We start from the raw sequence: 7,685 nt of genomic DNA on the forward strand, positions 1-7,685 counted from the left end.
GGGGGGGGGGGAGAGAAACATCAATGTGAGAGAGCCACATCGACTGGTTACCTCCCGCACTCGCCCCCACCAGGGGCGGGGAGCGAACCCACAGCCCAGGTATGTGCCCTTGACCAGTAATTGAACCCACGACCCTTTGGTCCTCGGACCGATGCTCCAACCACTGAGCAAAACTGGCCAGGGCAAGTAAACATAACTTTAATATGCTCTGCGAAAACAAAAAATTTTGTGTGACTCGCTTTATTGTGATGACTGCTTTATTGCAGGGGTCTGGAACCAAACCTGCACTATCTCCTATGTATGCCTGCATTGGGTTAAATAAATTATTAAGGGTTATTTCTCGTTTCCTTTTACTTATTAAAATGAGGCTAAAGGGAGATTTTAAATAACAAATGGGGCTCACATTATATTTCTATTGGACAGTGCTGACCTAGAACCAGAATGCTCCCTTCACTTGCAAGTATCCCCAAGGAATATAATTCTGTTCCCAAACTCCCACCCTGTGACAGAGACCCCAATGCTGCCAGACATGTCCTGCTGTACTGGGCCCACCTGGATTTTTCTGGATGATAATCTCCCGGACCACCTTTTCTGATCATTGTCAGAACATTCTGGGGCCACGTGCTTTCCCACAACCACCTCACTATGAATGATGAAGCCACAGGTAGGGAAAAGCATCCAGGTTCTCATGATACTAATATGAATGAAAAGTTTATTCACAAAACACAGCCACTTAACAGCCTAAAAGAGGACTCTCCATCAAGTACCAACCTTGGTGGGATCATTAGGAAGATATAAACAAAGACCACAAAAGCTTATGTGAAACAAAGCTGAATTTATTTGCTTGCCAGGGAAGGGAGCGCCACATTACACAAGGCCAGCAAAGAGAGGAAGTACATCAAATGTGGTGAGAGCCTGAGTTCAGGTCTCTGGTTGGTTCCCAAGGCCGGGAGTAAACTCTTCTTTGCCACTGGTCACTGCACTGGTTTGCTTCTTAAAGTGAGGGTACCACGGCCAAAGATGTCCAGGATGGGCTGCAGGAGCTCGGACGGGCGCGGTGTCCCTCAGATGGTAGAGCTGAGGTGTTTGAAGTCGATCAAAAATCTTCGAGTGAGACTCACGGCTGCCTGCCCCTTCACTCATCTCCTTTGGAAATGCCAAACCAAATGTCCTTCTTTTTCGTTAGAGCGAAAGGCACAGAAACATACATGTGCACTCAGAAAAACAAATGTTATGTAGACAGGTTGCCCTTCAAAGTTGTAACGGAGCAAAACAGAAGAGACACGCAAATACATGTACACAACGTGCACTGCGACATTATACACAGCATCTCACAGGTGGAAGCAGCGCCAGTGCACATCAGTGGAGCGTGGATGGACACACGAGGCATATTCAAACAACCAGATGTTACCCAGACATTAAAAGGAATCAAGCCCAGCCGGGCATGGCTCAGCGGCTGAGCGTCAACCTAGGATCCAGGCGATCGGGGTTCGATTCCCAGTCAGGGCACATGCCCGGGTTGCAGGCTGCAGCCGATCAATGACTCTCTCATCATTGATGTTTCTCTCTCTCCCTCTCCCTTCCTCTCTCTGAAATCAATAAACATATATTTTTTAAAAAAAGAATTAAAAAAAAAAGGAATCAAGGGCTGATTGACACGTTACAACGTGGCCGAACCTCAAAACCATTATGCCAAGGAAAAGAGGCCAGACGAGAAAGGCCACACACTGTATGGTTCCCGTCACAGGAACCGTGTAGACTGGGGTGGTCCGTCCAGACAGCAGGCAACCTGCTGGTTTCTGGGGCTGGGGCGGGGTGGATGGGAACCAAGTGCTTCATGGTTACAGAGATGTCTTCGGGGTGACAAAATGTTTTTGAAATAGAGACGGTGGCATCACAACACTGTAAATTAGTAAATGCCACTGAACCGGACACCTCACACACGTTGTTTCTTCTCTCAGTTACATCTCAATACAAAGAAGGGGAAAAGCAAACAGAAAAGCTCAGGGATCTTTTGAGGCCACTGGAACGCCCCAGGAGGAGAGAAGGGCTGAGGGAGCAGGGCTGCGGGACAACGGATCACTGATCCTTGGAAGGGAAAACAAAGGAAAGAGGCCGGGTTCGGCTTCAGGCTCTAACATGGCTGCGAACATGGGAAAGGCAAACAGATACAACTCATTTCCAGATGCTTAGCTGTGTACTTTTCTGCAAATAAGCTAGGCTTCTAAAACTATAATTTTATAAAGAGAGGACACAAGACGTCCCAGAAATGCCTTTCCCAGGCCTTGGCTGCAGCCTGGAGGAGGAGAGCTGGGCTCAGTGGTGGGCACTGAGGCCACCGAGCCTTTGAAAGGGCTGGGACACCGGCCCGCCCACAGCTCTGCCTTAATCCATTTGGCACATCGGGAGGTCTCCCATGTCTCCATATAGGTGTGACGAACATCATTTTTGGTACTCTTAACACTTTTCACACACACATTTGTAAAAATTGATTCTCATACACTGTGCAAAAACCTTTTGAACTAAACAAATACCAAAGTACATTCTTCTGAAAGATGTTTCTAACATTTCATAGGTCCCTTCAGGATACATTCTGTACAGTGAAAACATTTAAAAGCTGTGACCTTCCTGTAGCCTGCTACAACACGGATGGACACCATGCTAAGTGCAAGAGGCCAGCCACAAGACAAGTACTGCATGACTGCACTCACAGGAAGTGTCTAAAGCAGTCAGGCTCAGGGAAGCAGACACTAGCCAGCCGGCTGCCAGGGAAGGGGCAGCTGGTGCTCATGGAGGCGCCAGGTTCACTTGACAAGATGGAACAATTCCAGGGACCTGTTGCACAACATGCAACTTTCAAGTGCTTAAGATGGTACATTTTATGTGATATGCTTCTTCACTCAGCAAAACTTTAAAAACCCATTCGTCTTGCTAAATTAACAGAATGTTAACTTTCTCCATATTGTAGATTTAGTTTCAGAAAAACAATAGGCTCCAGAGTCTGAGTCTAGTGTGGATTTGATATACTTTAGAACATTAAAATAGAAATCACTATGTAACAACAGCAACCAAAACAATGATACAAGCAAAACAATCCCAGGTTATTAAATCACCCAGTTTCTATGTAAAAACCACAGGTTGTGCTTCGGTATAAAATTTGCACATCTAAATTGAAAATACTGACACATTAAAATAAGCCAGACTGAAGCAAAAACTCAGAACTCACTCTAGTCGATGCCCTTGTTTTCAAAAGAGAATACAATGCAGGACTCAGGATTTGGGGGTGCCGGGCAGGCCCCCACTCTTTCTGCCTTTGGCCTGGCATGCTCCCTGCAGGCCCCCACCTGGCTGAGCTATTTGGGCTGCTGCTCTAGCCACAGCCCCTGGAAGCTGCAAGATTCTAAACTGTACCTGCTGGGGCTGCGGCTGCGGCTGGGGCTGGGGCTGCGGCTGCGGCTGCGGCTGCCGCTGGAAGGCAGAGGGGAGCTGGACCCTCTGCTGGAGAAGACTCTGCCCAGCTCTTGCTTTGGCACAGCCAGGCTGAGACAACACAGCTACCTGGGGCTGCAGAACACTTCCTACTCCCTTGAGGTTGATAACAGCAGCTTGCTGAGCAGACAAGGCTGTTTGCTGTCTGCTGGAACTCAGTGCACTTGAAGCCTGGGGCACTGGCTGTTGAAGGGGAGAAGTGGGGGGCTGCTGATCTTGTGGCTTTGGAATCACCTGACAAAGCAGCTGCTGCGGCTGCTGGACCTGCTGCTGGATGTTGGACATGTCCAAACCTTGTGGGACCCAGACTATACCTACGGGCTTGAGATCTGAAACGTTTCCTACCACATACTGAACACTTGCTTGAGAAGGAGCCTGTGGTGCAGCCCGCCCTGCATTTTGTGGCTGGTGGCCTGAGGGCACCCTGCTGGGCTTGACTCTTGCAGGAGCGCTGGCCCCATGGGAAGACACCTGCACGGGGTTGGAACTTCTCACCAAGGCCTGGACTACGTGAACAGGGCCCATCAAATGGATGAGCTTGGGGCCAGTGGAGCTGGCCTTGACCGGGTTGGCCAGGGTCGTAAGTGCTGAGCTGGCAGTGGACAGGGTGGCTGCAGGACACGTGCTGACGTGGTTCATGTCCACAGACAATTTCTGGGCAAGACTTGGTGGCTCCGAAGCTGGGGCAGGAGATGGAGACTCACGAAAGCTGCTTGCCTGCTGTGGAGTAACACTTTTGCCTAAGGAACTGTATACTGAGTTGGAGAGAAGACCGATGGGTGGACGTGCGAGCTGGATTCCCGTCCCCAGTATTAAAGACCGAACTGACACGGCCTGAGGCTTCTTGGCTGCTTTCCCTGGAGAAAGGTGGCTCAGACTGGCGAAGCCACCGGAGCCCTGTGACACCCTGACTGGACAATTGGTGTTCTTCTGCACCAATGTCTTGGACTGACTGCGTACTTTCCTAGGGCCAGTCTTTGACCCAGAAATGGAACTATAGGAATGGTCATCTGTGGCGGAGTAGCAGTGAGACATCTTCCTCCCACATGTGACCTTTTTAGGTGACCATCCATTTCCAGAGATAAATGGATCATTAAGAGGCTGCATGAAGGGCAGCTTTTTCTCGAATGGATCATCATCTTCCCATTCAAATAGAGAACTATCTTTTACCTCCTGGGCTGGCCAGACTGTTGGTTGTGAGTCACCATACTCAATAGGCATCTCTTCTTCAACACCGTTTGCCAAATCCATTTCAGAGAGGGCCTCCAAGTCACGTGCCGCTTCATTCCACAGATCTATATAATCTTCCGCTTTGGAAATTTCGAGGTCATACGGCTGGCCTGCCTGACTGTCTTTGCTTTCGTGGTCAGGGGCCCATGCCCTTAGCTCAGGAGGGGGTGGACTACAAGACAGCTCCTGCTGCCCGTTCTCGGAGGCTGCAGAATACCTCTGGAAGTTCCTTCTCATTTCGGGAGTGTTTGGGTTTTCCTTGTTATAGGGCAGCCTGTTTGCAGTGCAGGCCACGGATACAGAAGGATCGAGACACAGGGGCTCGTCTGTAGCTAAGATCATCTGGCTCTCAAGGGGAACTTTGTCTTCCTGGGTCCAAAGCTGGCCATCGCTGCTTATGGACTGCACATCGCAGGCTGGCGTCTGCACCGTGGGGCGCAAGAGAATATGCCTGCTCTGGTAACCCCGGGGTGCTGCACCGCTGCACTGCCTATAGTCCCGCACTTCTGCTATGACACAGCCACTGTGAAAAATGTTAACCTGAGACTTTTCCAGGAGATCCACCAAGTCAGGAGGCAGTTCTTCTGCATCTAAGTATTCAAGAAAGTCCCTTTCTTCATAAGGCAGTCGGATGGTCTCTGAATATGCCTTATTTTCTACCCTGAGCATCAGCGAATAGCCCTCCTCTCCCGCGTACAGGCTGACCACTAAATAGGGCAGGGACTCCCTCGTGACGAGCTTCTCTAACAGGTTCACATTGCGTGTTAATTCCTCCGCAACCTCGGGCTCTCTCCCACACTCTTCAACGTATATGTCATAGAGCTTCTCATGCAGGGATTCCCCCCCACGGGCCGCGCATTTCCTCTTAGCCCGTCTCTGCCGGATACTTTCAATAACACACTCCGCACGATCTAGGGCGCGTTCTAAAGCTTCACGCATTGCGGTGCAGAGCGGGGGCCCTAAAAGAAGAGAAAACGTCAGTGCGCTGGTGCCCGGAGCCTGTACCTCCTTGCACTCTGACGGAATCCGGCGAACTCTGCGCCTCCACAGAGCAGCGCCTGGCCTCACCTCAGAGCGCACCCCGAGGGACCCGCCGCCCCGAAAGCAATCCACAAAATACTCACGATTCGGGGGCCCGCCTGTCTGGGCAGCAGGCGTGCAGGGCCCGCGGCCCCGCAGCCCCTCGCCGTACGGCTTCGGGGACGCGCCGTCCATGCAGCGGCCGCGCAGGAGCCGCCGCCTCACCGCGCCTCGTGGTCCGCGGCCGCACCGGAAGTGGGAGCCCGCTCTCTGTGTGGGGCGCCTGAGGGGGCGTCCTCTGTGCGCATGCGTGCCGGCTCTCTGCAGGCAGGTGGCGGGCTTCAAGCCCTCGCCCCGCTGTCGCCTGTCCTCGCCACCAGGGGGCGGGGGCCCAAAGGCCGCACTTCCTGTTCTGGTGCCCACGCTGCTTGCTGGACGGCGGGGCCACGCGCGACCTTGTCTTCGCGTGTCCCCTTAAAAGCGAGCTCGCCAAAGCAGAAGCAACCGGCGACCACACGCACACTGTTTGGGTGCGGTTTGCATCCCCCCCCCCCGCAGTTTTGGGGGGGACGCTGTTGCGGGGAAAGTCGTGGCCGGTGCATTTCTTTTCTCGGCGAGCGCTTCGTCAGGGACTGTTCGCTGTCCCTGGAGTCCCTTGTCCTCAGCGGCAGGGCTGCGCCTGGTGTCCACCAGTTTAACACGCCCCAGAGGGGCCGCGTCTGTGGCTCTTGCATTCGGGGGGCCCTGCTGAGGCACCGGGATGCTGCATGGAATCTTCCCCCGACCTCCTGCCTGACGGTTTTCATACAGATGGGCGCGCAGCAGGGCATCCTTGTCCGTAAGTACTCACCCTTGCTCTCCCTATGGCTTACATAAGGGCATTTTGTAATTTTTATAACGTATGTGGCAGGTAGGTTGTATCGTCTATGAATTACAGTCCAGGAGTAAAGGATTTCTTTAGGAAGGTGCTTTGCAGCTGAGAGGGCCGAGAACTCTTGTTCCAGGTGATGGCAGCAAATTTAATTGACTGCTGTAGCCGTAGACCATAGCTCCAGTCCCAGTGGCGGATTTGGAGTGACATGGCGCCTTAGAGAATGTACGGGACATTGTTTTCCATGACCTCAGTTGCTTTGAAATCTGCCAGCCTTTTTGGACAGGCTTTGAAAAGACTCTGTTGATGTTTAGATGCAGACAGGATGAGAGAGTGATATTTGTAGTGAAGTCTCACAAATGAGAAGAATCCCAGACAATTCGGTGCAACTCCTGAATTACAGGCTATAAAATAAATGTGCTCCTTTTAATCAGTAGCAATGATGATAATCACATACATAGTGGATACAGTTTACTGAAATAGGGTGAAAAACTCCTCGAGTGAGAGTTCCTTAAAGATGGCCCTTGTTCGGGAATCCTCAAGAATAATTTTCTCCCGGCCTATCAGCTGTCGGAGAGCAGATGTACCCTTGTGGAGTACTCAAGGGGGCTTGAAATCAGTTCAGTTTAACGCTCTTAGACATCTTCCCCTGACTCTCTTTCTTCCCCTCCGCATGCCCCGATTCAGGCGAAGCCTGAGACTGGGTAGCTAGATCACACTTTGGGTCCACCAGTCTAAATATCCAACTTTAATGGAGCCCGAGTTAATGAGGTGAGCGTGAGCTCCGGCTCCCATTCAGAGCACTGCCTTCTCCCCACTGGAGCAGATGAACTTAGCTGCTGACCAGACTCCTGCAGGCTTCTCACCAGCCATGGTCCCGTTCACCTTCTGTCCCCAGGAATTTGCTGAGTGTTGGGTCCGAACAGGGGCCAGTCTGTAGGAGTATTCCACTTAGGCGGAGAAGCTGATGAGAAAGGCAAAGCTCTGCCTTCCTGTTGGTCTGAACTAGGCACATTGTTGGATGAGAAGTGGCACAGTGGACCTGTGTTTGAGTCAGGTTACCCTCCTAAAATTG

At 51.7% G+C, this 7,685-nt stretch overlaps 1 pseudogene across 1 annotated transcript; it reads right to left on the bottom strand.

Annotated features, from left to right (window-relative positions):
* Positions 1-921: 921 nt before the first annotated feature.
* Positions 922-7,483, bottom strand: LOC308551077 (transcription factor SPT20 homolog pseudogene; annotated as a pseudogene). Its single transcript has 3 exons — positions 7,477-7,483; positions 3,559-6,212; positions 922-1,077 (listed from the first exon to the last, which is right to left on the bottom strand). The product of its transcript is annotated as a transcription factor SPT20 homolog pseudogene (transcript).
* Positions 7,484-7,685: the final 202 nt, after the last annotated feature.

This window comes from Miniopterus schreibersii (genome assembly GCF_964146895.1).
Source record: "Miniopterus schreibersii genome assembly, chromosome: X".
NCBI classification, from domain to species: domain Eukaryota; kingdom Metazoa; phylum Chordata; class Mammalia; order Chiroptera; family Miniopteridae; genus Miniopterus; species Miniopterus schreibersii.